Here is a 15,312-nt window from a genome sequence, read left to right on the forward strand (position 1 = left end):
GGGTTCTGCATTGCACAAATAAGCTTCGTACTTTTAAAATTCCAATCCTGCGAACCGTATAGAAAAATAACTTATTTTTCCTTCTGCTCGTAAAGATGACTGTATTCCTTATTGTTTACTAACTCTCGCTGACGTATTATGTGCAGTTTGAAAAATTTTTTTGCTAAAAATGAAAAAGGAATTGATTGGACTTGTTATATTGACCAAACTTAGAGGCTTACAGACCATGCAAAGGAGCAAGGCAATGGCAGTTGCTTCGCGTGCATCTAGACCTTCTCCTTCCTTGTTAACACGTTTAAATTTAGTGATCTGTAAGCTTCTTGTGTCCAACGTTAAGTCAACTATGACGAGAATGCATTGCAGATGCACTATAAACTACATCAGGAACAATGGAATAGAGTAAACTGTACTAGGCCCTGGCACAGGAAAGTAATCAGAGTTAGATGAAAGGAAAAAAAAAAAATCGAGAGTCTTGCATGAGCTTTCAAGGTGATAATCCATGAACTTCCTTTCATTGTTTTAAAGGAGGAGTTTTTTAAAAGAGGGGACAAACATTCACAACAGTCAGGTTTTCTTTCCCCGTGTTTTTCTTTTTGGCTTTAATTATCACAAACATATATACTTCTTTATTTAATATAAAAAAGCCAACCGTTAGCACCCGGCCTTCAGTCTCTCCAGTATAGGGTGTACCCACCTTCTTTTTATCTACCATGCTCATCATCATTTTTTCTTATCTTGACAGATCAGTTTTACTGAGAACATATGATAGGAATAAAACGTAAAAAAATTGTTCAGGTATTTTTGGTACCAGCTGACTGATTTATTAACTCAGTCGGCAAAGCGTGGTTGGATAAGGCCAAGATTGTGCGTTCGACCATCAGGTAGACCAACAGTGGAAATGTTTTTAAAAACCATCTAGAGGTCAAATGTGGCTTTTTTTTTTTAATAATGTTGAAATCATTCAAGATGTATTTGATTAACAGTTTAAAAAAAAAAAGCACCAGAAAAATCGTAGTTTTTTCATTCCTCTGACCAAGTGCTAAATTAACATAGGAGAGCAAAAAAGGTGAATGAACGCTAATATTTATGTTCACAATTTGTCAAAATTAATGAAATCTGAATCTTGAACCAGACGCGAGTGTGACTTCTAAGAGTAGCAAATGCATTAGTAGCCGCAAATTTTTAGGTACAACCAGCATAGAAATCTGAAAATCTGAAGGCCTGAAAACAGAGATAACGTCAGTAAACGGAAAACACTAACAAATATAACCTTTATACCAATAACGGGCCATACATTTCCAGCGATAAAAATCTTAAAACAATAAAGAAGATGGCCATATGCAACTCTTTATTCAATAGTCTATATAGGTACATAGAATATATTATATTTATTTACGCACCGTCTCCGTGGCGCAATAGGCTGTTAACCGAAAGGTTGGTGGTTCAAGCCCACCTGGGGACGTCGATTATCTGTTAGGACCATTCCCACGCAATAGTTTTGACAGATAATCACCTTAAGAGCAAACAGAGATTACCTATGCTGGTCCTCGATTGTTTTTTGTTTTTCTTATCTGACTTTGATTGCCTCTATTGGATGAAAGAAAAACGTTATCACGGATTTCTTAAGATAGATCATATGGCAGATGAAACTGATTGTTATGCCATTTCACATTCCTGTTGTAGTCTTCAAGACTGTATCTACAATGTATCCTCCTTAACTCTGCGTGAGAAAAAATGAGGTTCACTATCACTAAACTTTCTTTCTTCTCCATGGCAGGAGGAGGTCTGGATACAGGCGAAGCAGCTGCTTTAGCCTTTCCCTTATAATATCTTGCATGAGTCTCTAAAACTGGGCAGTATTAAAAAGTCAATGATGTTTTTGTTGTTGATCATCGTGGTAACGGACCCTTGTTATATGGTTATAGATTGTCCCACTGCCGCGGTATATTTAACTCGTGAATTCCGCGCATGCGCAAGAGCGAGTTGTAAATATAATGTGGAGAATGGTACTCGCTCGCTCGATTGGTCGATTCCTGTAAACTTTTTTTTGATTTTGGGCTTTTGAGTGCATTTAATAGTTTTTGGTGAGTAATAAACAAACGAAATGGCGACCTTTGTTGCCAAGAATAGTGGTGGGGTGAAAAAGAAGCCAATGATAATCTTAAAAGAGTTTATTTTTTTCGTTTTAGTTTTAACAAGCGGCGCCAGCGACTGGCAGGCGTGCAAGGATTCACACTGAAATAAGAGACCAACCTTCGTTTTTCATAAAATTGTATTTACAATCCTTGAACTTGAAAACAATCCGAAGATTCATTAAAAATATCACTTACTCCGAAGCGCACGAAGTTTACAGGTCTTCAAAAGCTTTTTCTGTTTTGGTGTGAGATTGGGGACAAAATCGATCATTACATTTCGTATCGTGTGTTTTTCCTGTGTGAAGCAACAAAAGGTGCCGGCGATTAACGAAATTACAGGTTAACACGAAAATCAAACAACACCTAAACAAATAATTTTAATTCAAAATAAATATTTCGTACTAAAATGCGAAAGTTATACACCACAAAATTGATAAATAGGCCTGAAATGAAATTCTATCTTGTTCTTGATATACGTTGCCTAGCACGTGACCAAAATCTACCCAGGCGGAAATCCAAAGTGACGGTGGCAGTCTGGGCTTAGTTATATCACTCAAAAGTCGTTCCCGTTTGTCTCATTTTATAAAGGGGGAAACATTAATGTTCCAATACTTACATGATAGACAGTAAATTTCACTTTTTATTTTGTTTCTTTGCTACATTAGCGAACACTGAACTACTGCCCGTACTCTAAATATGACAATCAACCACAAAATTCCCTAAACCAGATAACATTAAATACAATCCAAAAATCATGTAAGTCATCTGTCAATTCACGAGTTTGCTCACAGAGGACTTTGATGTCATTTGTGACGAAGTTTCGGGTCGTTAATGGCATATAAAAGAGATAAAAGCCATTAAAAAAGGGGCTACGGGTAATTAATGGCGTGCGTCTGCTAACGACCTTTACGATGATCAGAAACTATGATGAAGGCTTAGAACATCAAATTAATTTCGCCTGTCTCTGTTGTAGTTTCCTCAAAGAGATCCCAAAATAGTGCAGGCTTGTGGCAGCGATTGTCCTTCGATTTCAGTTGAGTTTTTTTTTCTTAATCAAGATTATTGCTCGCGTCGCCGTAGCAGTTGGTTGGAGCGCCTATTTAGTAGACTCGCAGGTTTAGATACCAACTCTCCAACGTTAGCAAAGATATCCGAGACAGAAAAGAAATCGAAGCTAAAGTGACACTACAATGAACTCCTGGATGATTGTACTTAAAGTCAATAATTCTGTGGTTTCAGTATAACAGCTCTGAATTGATCAAAAAGTCGGTCCGCCATCTTAATAAGATGCATGCTCTTCCCAGACTCTTGAGGCCGTGCTAACGCCTCGTAATTTGGATATCAAATACCCTAATCTCTCGTTCCTATGTATCGCATGTCTACGAGCAAACATAAACTGACATAATAGAGGCTGAAATATCTCATTTTTTCCCACAGCTAGCTCTTTCATCTGTTCGGAAAGTCATAATAACTCAAAGATCTAAGGAAACCCGAGTTTTTTCATTTTAAACCCCTGGTTCTCTAACCTTCTTTATTCATTAATATAAATTTCCCATCAGTCCTCGGAAGTATTGTAGTTAGTAACCCCGTCTGTCATACGGGAGACAAGGGTTCGATCGCAGTAACTACCTCTTGCTCAGGGGCGCTCTACCACTTGAAACAATTCTTCAACCTTCTTAAGAATGGACCAGTTAAAAATTTTGTTTCACTTCTTTGCCTTTCACAAACGTTTTTCAGCTTTAGATATAAACCACTGCAAGTCAATAAGATTTAAACCTCCTTAGCGGGGAGAGAGTAAAGCTGAAAAGCACAAAATTTCTGCCAACAGGAAAGACTGGGCGAGAGTATGAGAGGTCCATAAGCTCAGTCGGCAGAGCGTGGTGCTGATAACGCTGATATTACCCTGATTGTTGATCTGAAGTTTGCATGATCTTTTAAAAAAACCGCTCAGACTGACTCGCAAACCGGTTATTGTTTTTTGGTTAAATTCAGCCTTAACATACCCAGAAAGAATAAGATTCTTTTGAAAAGAAGACACCTTACTTTATTAAATTTGAAGTTATTAATTATTCTCACATGGAGGAAAAAATACGCGACAAAAAGTAATTATATTTAATACAATTTGTAAGAATTGTAAGGCTGGACATACTGCAGTAGTGTCTGCCCATTCTCCCAGCAAAAATGTAATGGTCACAAATGGAAAATGTTTCCAGCAGGGCTCGAACCTGCGACCTTCCATGCAGCGAGCGTGATTAACACAACACTACAGAAACCTGAACATCATTGAGGGTGGTTTATTTTTTCGAATAATAGGTTTTATATATAAAATAAATAAGTAAGTGACAAGGAAAAAATACAAGATGATTGACATGGAAATAATACTCTTCTTAGTAAGAAGAAGGCCTCGCGGGGGAATTTTAAGTGGACCACATTCGAGGTGCAAAACTAGCCTTCCCTAAATGAGTATCTTTATAGACAGGCCTTTGAGAATATGAATGATGCTGTACATATCAATTTAACAAGCATTCTCTTTAGGCATCCTCCTTAAGAGTAGCGCAGTAATGCCATCCTTTTCCTTTTGCAATTAAATTTTATTATTTTTCGGCAATAAAATTGACAGATAGTCACCTTGGAAGTGAACAAAGATAGCCTAAGTATGCTAGGCCCTCGATTACTTTCTTTCCTATTCGAATTTGGCTGCTTTGATAAAATGAATGAAAAACGTGATCACGTGATTTATTTTTGATTATTCCATGTTAGGGGAATGTTGTCTTCTATTCCACTATTTCTTTTGTAATCTTGAGTGCAGCTACAATGTATTCCCACTGACTTTGCGTTAGAAACAATAAGGTTCACGATTAGTTAACTTTGCTTCTTTTCCGAGGTACAGCTGCTTTAGCCTCGTCCCTTTACAATTTCTCGCATGCGTTCCTCAATCTGGGCACTATAAGATACCGAAGGAGTTAGTGAGGTTGTTTTTGGTGTTTGTCGTGGTAAACGGCAATGCTCACATGGCTATGGATTGTTCTACTACCAATGTACTTTGTTATTTGGGAGTATCTGCTTCTATGGTGAACTCGTGGCTGTTTGTACTTAAAGCCAATCATTCTGTGATTCCGGTGTAACAGGAAAAGTCCTCCCTTAGTGATCGAAAATCGGTGCGCCGTTTTGAATAAGATGCGCGCCCTTGCCAAAATTTTGAAGCTGCGCCAAAGCCACGAAATTTGCACATGAATCTCTACATTACTCGTTACTTCGCATATCCTCGAGTTAAAATTAACAGGATCATAAAAGCTGGCAAGTACCAATATATGTACCAATATATGTTCTGCGGTTAGCTCCTTCTTTGTTCGGAAACTAATAATAACAAAAAGATGTAAAGGAACCTGAAATTTTTTTCAAAACTACCGATTGTCTAAGCCACCTATTATTTATTGAATTAAATTCCCAAATGATAGCCAGAGGTCCTCGGTAGTATATAATCCTTGCCTGTCACGCGGTTGATTCCCAGCCGGGAAGGTGGCCAACATAATACTTGCTCTTTTTTCCAGGTGACTAGAAAAGGTCTTCTTTCATCCAATAAAAACCATTTTGTGGCATTCACAAAAAAAATAAGTTTGAAATCTTTAATTTTGCCTTTTTTCTTTCCCGAATTAAGACAAATTCTTTATTTCTTTTATTTCACACCTGAGCCGCTAAATTAAAGGGCCACGTTCTTGTACGAAATAGAGTAAAGCATAAGGCTAATTGCACTTCGGATTTGTTAAAGTGACAATTGAAGGAGCCTCCACCGAGCTTAGTTGTATCGTAAAGAACACAAAGGAAGATTCTAACGGACAATAGAAATGCGATACTCCCTTAACCAAAACTTAACAAAGCTAAATGAACACGTAATTTCGCGGCCACATTAGCCAAAGAAAGTTAAATGAACAACGCAATTTTGCAGTCAGATTTACCAGAAAGGCTTTATTATATTGATTTTCAAGCCGCAGAAAGAGGTAAATTTACGGTTGATTAGAGTGAGGCGTATTTCTTCATTCAGTTATGTATCTAATTGATTATTTGTTTAATCATTTATTTACTAATAACTATTTGTTTTTAATACTTAGTGTATTCACCCTTTTGTTATCAGGTGGGTGTTTTCTCATGTTTGTCCTTTGCATGTTAACATCATATATTTTCAATTGTGTTCTAGTCTAAAATAAAGACAAAATACTTTTCCTCAGTCCCCGAGTATCTGTAATCTACAGCTTGCAGGGTAAAGAGCATCGTTCTGGCTTTCAAAGCGAATGCCACCGTGCGTACCTACCTTGCAGGGTTCAAGGGTTGGAAACGATGGGCTTCATCATGTTATGTTTGCTGTTTACCTGTCAATCCTTTTCAGGTCGCAGTTTACTCACAGTGCCTGCTCAATGAAGCATATTCTCCGACTCCAATTATTAACGCTGTCTATAGTATTGATTGGGCGCAGCGGATGGTTGGTTCATCAAAAATGTCTGCATACCCTCTGGTTATTCAATGATTAATGCATCTTTGAGAAGTTTTAGTAAGCCAAAGGTCAAAAAGGATCCTGTGACCCCTGAGATCTTACAAGCCCTCTTGATATCAAAGAAAAAAAATAAGTTTCCGTCTCTTTCTGATCTCAGACCAGAACTCTTTGCCTAATTGGTTACGAGAGGTTTTTCCGTTTTAATGAATTATGCCACATAAAAGCCTGCGATTTAAAGCTTTCCCCTCGTACGTTTCTATTTTCTTAGAATCTTCCAAGACGGAGCAATTCCGAGATGAGTCGTGGATTATTATTGCAAGGTCAAACCTTCCGACTTGTCCTGTCAAGGCTTTAGAGGACTATATATCAGCTTCACAAATTGACCCCTGAAGATGTACCTTTGTTTAGAGCTCTTGCTACTCTTCGTTCAAAACAGAAAGTACGGCGTCAGACGATTTAAGAGGACTCAAAGACGTTTCTAAAATTAATATCCACAGCCTTAGGGCAGGAGGAGCCACCAGAGCTGGAGCTTTTGATCGGCTTTTTAAGCGAAACGGTCTTTCGGCTGGCGAAACCGTTTCGCTAAGGACGGCAAAGACAATTTAACTTCTCGTTTATCAGAGATTTTGTATCGTAAGACCGTGCCCGGGAGGTCGGGAGAATTTTAGTCATTGGGCCAAGAATTTTCTCCTAATTTTTACCGTAAGGAGTGCGGTGGGGTTTATTTTTTTTAATCCTATGGATGATGATTCATCCTAGCTCTGTTTTTCGTAGTCTTTGGGATCTATAGGCCAAAATACTAGGAATAAAAAAAAATGGTGGAATAAGAAAATATTCCTATTTGATGGCTTTATATATATAATACGAGCGCACATTTTGCTCATTGCTCGCATTTTTCCTCTTTTTCACGGAGTAGGAAAAGTATAGCGCATTTTGCAAATTATCCGCGCGTATCTTATGTTAAATGATCGAATAAGGTGTATGTTTGCGTTCAACACGAATATTTTGTGTGCATCTACCTCTTAGACAGCACAGCCCATGTGGTTCAGAAGCACTCACTTAAGCCATGATAAAATCACCTTTTACCATAGATAGTTTCAGTAACTTAATTGCTATTTACAATCATCACATAACAGGAAGCTTCCTTCATGTAATTTAACGTTAAACATGAAAGTAACATCCTTCCGTCTTGCCAATGGAGAGAACTATGTCTTTCAACCGTTGCTTACATTGATACCTTTTCCTCTTTTTTCTTAAATTTTCCACATGAGCAGTTGACCTGCCGATTTAAGAAAGGATTCCACCTAGATCTGTACAAGTTTTGTTTTTATCTTTGACAGATAATCATTTTCACATGTTCTTGATCCTCTTCTTCAATTCTAGAGGAGATTCATGAATGAAAGACGTGAATTAGAAAAAAAATTGAAATGAGCCTGAGTGGTGGATAAGCATCATTTCTCAAAAGAAGAATAAAACAAATGAAAAGCGCCATTGGAGAATCCGGGTATCGATCCCGGTACCTCCCGCATGCTAAGCGGGCGCTCTACCACTTGAGCTAACTCCCCAACCCTGATCGTTCATGACTAGTCAACATTTTTTTGAGCTATAGCCCGCAATTCAATTACCAGATTTCAAGGAGATCTGACCGGTAGCAATCTTGGAATCTTGCTTTTCTGGATATATTTAGCCTTGGTTGGGATTTGGTTTACAACTACAACAGAGGGGGCTATTATTTTGGGTGAAATATGTAAAATAAAGGATTTTATCGTATAAACTGCGTGTGTGCACAAGAATTTTCAGCACTGAGAAAAACCGTAGCAACATACGTGAAAAAATACGATAATCTTTTCATCAGCGGTGACGCGCGTGTGAAAACGACCAGTGCCATTAGAGGGAGTAAATCTAATCAGCTTTACATTATTGCTCAGATCCTGTAAAATGTTTTCCTCAAAAATAAAAAAGGCATCAATAGGATTTGAAGCCACGACTTCCTGTTTACTAGACAGGCGCTCTCACCAACTGAGCTACCACGCCCCGTGAGTTTCTTCTTTCTTAGAAAAATCTCTTAATTCACGTCAAGAGACGATTGCCACTACACACTTGGACTAAAAATTCTCATCGGAGGAAACTATGAGACAACGAAAAAGAAATAGAAAAAAAAAACTTTGTTGCTCTGCAGCATTGATCATAATTTTTGATCCTCAACAATGAAGTTCAAAAATTCATGCCAGGAATTACCCACAACCCAACTAAAGTAAACATTAACCACTTTCTAATTTCGACTGTTTGGTTGGAAATTGTTTTTATTCCCTATAAATGTCTCTCACGACCTTGAACGACGTCATAGTGGAACAGTCGACAACACGAGTCTATATAAAACTTGAATTGCCTTTCACCACGATAATTAACAATAGAAACCTCAATAGCTCCCGGTATCTTATATTGACCAGAGACAATGTGAAGGAGCAAGGCTAAGGCAACTGCTTCGCATATATCTAGACTTTCACTCTCCTTGTAGATAAGTTCAAATTTAGTGATCTTTAAGCTTCTTGTGTCTAGTGTAAAGTGTGTAAAGTCAACTATGACGAGAATTCGTTGTAGATGCACTCAAGACTACAATAGGAACAGTGGAATATAGTTGAAAATTCCCAGCCCTCCCGAGAAGGGTAATCAAAGGAAAGTAATCAAAATCAGATACGAGGAAAGAAAAAAGACAATCGAGAGCCTTGCATAGGCTTTCAAGTTGATTATCCATCAAACTTGATGTAGAAAAACAATAACTTTTGGACGCAAAACCGAAACTGTTTCTGGCAGGACTCGAACCTGCGACCTTCCGCGTGTGAGGCGGACGTAACCACCAAACTACAGAAACCCCCACAATTCAGCCAGATGATTTTTACATCACTACCACAGATTCTAACGAGTACCCCGCTGTAGAACGGTATTGAATTAATGATCGTAAAAAAATTTCATTTTTATTTTATCATTTCAGAAAAATGCTTTAAAAGCTCACTTCACACGACTCCGCGAAGAAAAACACGGCGATCAAAAGAAGTTAAAGAGGATCGCAAATCCATATGTATATTCGCGTAAGAATGCCAACAGCAGTCACACTATTATATTAAAAGACAATGAACAGATCGTTAGAGACCAACTGCAAATGTGCGAGACCCTGAATTACTACCCAGCTACACTAAGTTAGTAGAGCGCAAATGACGCGCGAATCGAGTACAAATACACACACACACACACACACACACCCATGCACACGCACACTCATTGGCCGCTACTGGCAGTCAATTTTCTACAGTCCTTTGTTTATACTCTATGCAACCCCCCCCCCCTCCACCCCTTTCATACTCTTGCGATATTTCTGACTCCAGTATCAAGTGCGTCACTTGTCCGTATGAACTCAGTATTCTACAATTATTTATGACCTCGCTTATTGCATCCAAACTCAGCAGACAATTCTGGAGCTCAAAGAGACAGAGAGCTAAGGTCTCAGATTTCTCTTCCAACTTAAAGACAGCTCGTTCAGTAACAATTTATTCATAAAATTCCTGTAAGATACACTGAGGGTTTCTGTTCATAAAGATGCATGGAGTACATAGATTTAAAATATTTTGAGTAACTTCCTCCGATATTTCTTTGAGAAGAGTACTTAAGGTATTCGCTTTAATTCTTTCCGCGACGCGAAACGATTTAAATATGCTTTTCTCTAGATAAACGAGAAGTAAAGTATTTTTCTTGGAAAAGAACTTGATTGTAGTTAAATTTATTGCAAGTACTCTTCAGGTGAGGAAAGATAATGAAGAAATATGTAGCATATTACGATCGAAAGACGATAAATTGGAAAAAAAATTTACATAAAGGATACATATTGTTGATGTGATTTCTTTAGCTTTGTATCTCCCTCTGGTGATTTCACTGGACACCTACGCTTTTGGCTTCAAAAATATTAAGTGCTGAATTGGCGGGAGTTATTTACTGTTATTATTTTTAGAAACTTTATGAAGTTGTCACGGTGAGAGCGGAAAATGAAACTTTGAGAGAACTGTAACGCTAACGAGAATATGACCACAAACAAATGTGTATTATATTGAACGAGGGATATATCGAGTTGATCGCTTGAAGAGAAATTGCATTGGTACAATATGACTCACAGTGTGAATTCATCCTTATCGATTCACTTTTGGGAGAGAGTAACATGTCCTGCTCTGAGGAGAAAAGGGATTTTGCGGATCGCGAGTATTTTGCACTTAAAGAGAAAGAGCTGAATTTAAATTACAGAATTAATTAATCGCCATGGAGAAACATGTAAACAAGGAATAATCATCATCAAAAGAATAAAAACAAACAAACAAACAAACAAAAATACAAGCACAATAACTTTCTTATAGAGGAACAGCAATTTTAATCACGAAACTGGGCATTAGACGAGGTTAGATTTTTCAAACTCGTGAGTATGTTACCTTCATTTTTTCATCGAAATTGTTGTAAACCAAAACGTTATTCTCAATATTTTAAGACATGTAGAATTAATAAATGACCTCGTTCGGAGAATAGAGGGATTCCGAGGATCAATTTTCATTCTGCAACTGATTAGAGCTGTAGAGCTCATGTTATTTATAATGAAAGATCGCAATCTTATTTTTCTTGCGGCCGACAACAATCAACTTAAATACAGTCGAATTTTCTCGGTTTATCGTTGTCAGATGCCGAAATGTTTCATTGGTTTCTCTCATTTGGCTCGTGGTTCAATAGTTTGCACGCGATGCAATTTCCTAATTCCTTAAACTCCTGCAAGTGATATAACTTGTAACTTATCCCTGTAATATAAATACATTATCCAGCAAATAGGCAATGAGAATACTCAAAGTTTTATTAGGTAGAATTTGTTGTCTTTTAATTAACACCCAATTTCCGTATCTACTTTGAAAGGAAACATGTAGCCGCTAGAGGAGAGAATTAACAATTAGATCACGGGAGTAAAAGATTTAAATGTACTTGACCGTTATGCGACAGGAACGTGTGATGAGCATGTGACAGAGCTAGATAACGTGTTGTATATAATCATAGCTCTTGTCAAAGTCAAAACCAGCAAATATCTCTCGAAAACAAACGAAATTTGAAACAAAGGTCGAGGTTGAAAGAAAAATACACAATTCCTACGTTTCTTTTGATATCGTAACATTTCCGATATATGGTAAGAATAACGGCAATATGGTTGTCGGTGAAATATCAGAATTTTTTCAGTTTCCAAAATGTGACATATGCATATCCACCGCACGCTGTAAATGTACCATTTATATCTTCACATATAAAAGTATCAAGGTCGTCATTAGACCGAATTTATCAACATGACTGTTTTACTTTCCATGTAGGCTTTTTTTATGTTTTTTTTACCTGAAGCTGAATTCAATTCTTTTTTAAGGAAACACTTCTTCCAATAATAAATTTTTGCATTGCAATGTCCGAAATTTAATTGGTTTTCCGACGAGCTGAGTGTCGATGCAGCAGATCTCTATTTTCGATGCTCCTATTTAAAAAATTGTATTTGATGCAAATTTTCAGTCAATATCTTTACATAAAAAGGATGATACATGTCCACTTTTGGATACGAATATATCTGCTTGAATTGAATAATCTTTTGGAAGGTGTAAAAGATGTCATGAAAACTCGATGGTAAAATGCGTATCCACGCGCGATTATCTAATATCTCATATATAGGTTGGCATTCCTGAACGAGTGCGAGCCTAAGAAGGCTGTACATCGGCCAATTTTCTCTAACTACATTTTAAGGACCGAGACGAAGACATCCTCAGCAAAGGATCAAAGGATATTTTACATTATAAAAAAAGTATTTTCATGTACCACGGACTTACCAAATGACTCTGCAAGTCTCGTTGTAATTTTTGTTTTGTTTTGTTTTGTTTTGAATTGAGACGAATCTGTGAACTCATCTTTAAACCAAAAATACCAGGAAAGCTTTTATTCATAACACAAGAATAAACTGTTTAGTTACGACATTATTCGAGGTATTCAACAGGCTAAAAGCATTTCTTTTTTTTCCTTTTTTGGGGAATCAAAAGAAAACACATTTTGTACTCTTTGGTAGCCGATCAGAGCACAGGTTTTCTTGCTCGCTCACGGGTCCCACCACAACGTAGAAATAGCAGAGAAATTGGGTAAACATGTCAACAAAAGTAAAAATTTTAACCCCAGAACCTCGATGACTAGGATTTCTTCAGTAAATATTGATATTGGGGTAGAATTCTGTTCTGTAGCGCTTGAACCCTCGACCTCCCGCACGGCAGCCCGGCGCCCTAAAACCTAAGCAGGCAGTGGTTTAACGACTATCACATCAGCAAAAAAATATTAAAAAGTAGGATGTTTATATCATTGTGCTATACTCGGGATTAAAGAAAATGAAAACCTAAAAGATCTTGTATAAGGCCCAGTCTCAACTTGGCGTATAAATAGTGAAACAGCATAGCTACAAAATAGAATCATGGATCACGAAATAAACAATGATACACGATTTTCTGTTTCGAGTTCGATGAGCTCATTTTCAGCTTCTTTAAATACTGCGGGTGTTATGAAGTGCACCGTTTTGTTACACACTTGCAGGGCAAGTCACATTTTCACAGGAGTTAAGGTGAGGACAGAATAAGTTAATAGCGACCTAATGCAGTGAGTGAGATAAACGGGTATTGACTATAGATACAAATAGAAATAATTTGAAACATGAGACAAAAGAATGAAAGAAATATCGATCTTATTTACTCGTCACGAACGCAGGATCGAATCTTAGACCATCGGATTTTTTACGATCAGAAGTTCTCACATATAACTATAGATTGGTTCAGTAACGATTTACGCATAAAATTGCTATAGGAGACACTGAGGGTTTCTGTTCACAAAGATGCATGGACTACATAGATTTAACAAATTTTAAATATCTTCCTCGGATATTTCTTTGAGAAGAGTACTTATGGTATTCGCTTTAATTCTTTCCGCGACGCGAAATGATTTAAATATGCTTCTCTATAGATTAAACGAGAAGTAAAATATTTTTCTTGGAAAAGAACTTGATTGGAGTTAAATTTATTGCAAGTATTCTGGATGTGACGAAAGATAATGGAGAAATATGTAGCATGTTACGATCGAAAGATGAGAAAATTGGAAAAAAATATACATAAAGAATACATATCATTGATGTGATTTCTTTAGCTTTGTATCTCCCTCTGGTGATTTCCCCGGACACCTACGCTTTTGACTGCAAAAATATTTAGTGCTGAATCAAGTTATTTACAAGAAAAAAGCTTTCCGTTATAATTTTTAGAAACTTTATGAAGTTGTTACGGTGAGAGCGGAAAATGAAACTTTGAGAGAACTGTAACGCTAATAGGAATGTGACCAAAAACAAATGTGTGTCATATTGAACGAGGGATATATCGAGTTGATCGCTTGAAGAGAAATTGCATTGGTACAATATAACTCACAGTGTGAATCCACCCTTATCGATTCAGTTATGGCAGAGTGTAAGATGTCCTGTTCTGAGAAGAAAAGGGGTTTTTTGGATTGCGAGTGTTTTGCACTAAAAGGAAAAGAGCTGAATTTAAATCATAGAATTAATTAATCGCCATGGAGAAACATGTAAACAAATAATAATCATAAAAAGAATAAAAAAACAAACAAAAAAACAACAATACAAGCACAATAACTTTCTCATAGACTCGGAAGAACAGCAATTTTGATCACTAAACTGGGCATTAGATGAGGTTAGATTTTTCAAACTCGTGAATATGTTACCTTCATTTTCTCATCGAAATTGACTTAAAGCAAAACGTTATTCTCAATATTTTGAGGCATGTAGAATTAACAAATGACATCGTTTGGAGAATAGAGGGATTCAGAGGATGACAGTTTAACCAGCAAATATCTCTCGGAAACAAACGAAGTTTGAAACAAAGCTCGAGGTTGAAAAAAAATACACAATTCCTATGTTTCTTTTGATATCGTAACATTTCCGATATATGGTAAGAATAACGGTAATATGGTTGTCGGTGAAATACCAGAATTTTTTCAGTTTCCAAAACGTGACATATGCACATCCACCGCACGCTGTAAATGTACCCATTACGTCTTCACATATAAAGGTATCAAGGTCGTCATTAGAACAGAATTTATCAACATGATAGTTTTACTCTCTATGAAGGCTTTTTTTGATGGTTTTTTTTTACCTGAAGCTGAATTCAATTCTTTTTTAAGGAAATAATTCTTGTAATAAGAAATTTTTGTATTGCATTGTCCGAAATTTAATTGGTTTTCCGACGAGCTGAGCGTCAGTGCAGCGGATCTCTATTTTCGATGCTCCTATTTAAAAAATTGTATTTGACGCAAATTTTCAATCAATATCTTTCAATAAAAAATGTCAAAATGTATGTATGTATGGATACAAATATAGCTGCTTGAATTGAATTATCTCTTCGAAGGTGTAAAAGATGTCACGAGCACTCGATGGTAAATTTCGTATCCATGCGCGATTATCTAATACCTCTTATATGCGTTTACATTCCTGAACGAGTGCGAGCCTAAGAAGGCTGTACATCGGCCAATTTCTCACACTACATTTTAAGGACCGAGAAGAAGATTTACTCAGCAAAGAATCAAAGGATATATTAC

The 15,312-nt window shown here is 36.9% G+C and overlaps 1 protein-coding gene and 2 non-coding genes across 3 annotated transcripts in view; all 3 read right to left on the minus strand.

Annotated features, from left to right (window-relative positions):
• Positions 1–15,312, minus strand: part of LOC131779145 (uncharacterized) — a 40,420-nt gene that overhangs the window by 24,337 nt on the left and 771 nt on the right. The gene's annotated exons all lie outside the window — the stretch shown is intronic.
• Positions 8,117–8,189, minus strand: Trnaa-agc (transfer RNA alanine (anticodon AGC)). The gene has a single exon. It is a non-coding gene; the product is annotated as a tRNA-Ala (tRNA).
• Trnav-cac (transfer RNA valine (anticodon CAC)) lies at positions 9,427–9,496 on the minus strand. The gene has a single exon. It is a non-coding gene; the product is annotated as a tRNA-Val (tRNA).

This window comes from Pocillopora verrucosa, chromosome 14 (genome assembly GCF_036669915.1).
Source record: "Pocillopora verrucosa isolate sample1 chromosome 14, ASM3666991v2, whole genome shotgun sequence".
Lineage (NCBI taxonomy): Eukaryota > Metazoa > Cnidaria > Anthozoa > Scleractinia > Pocilloporidae > Pocillopora > Pocillopora verrucosa.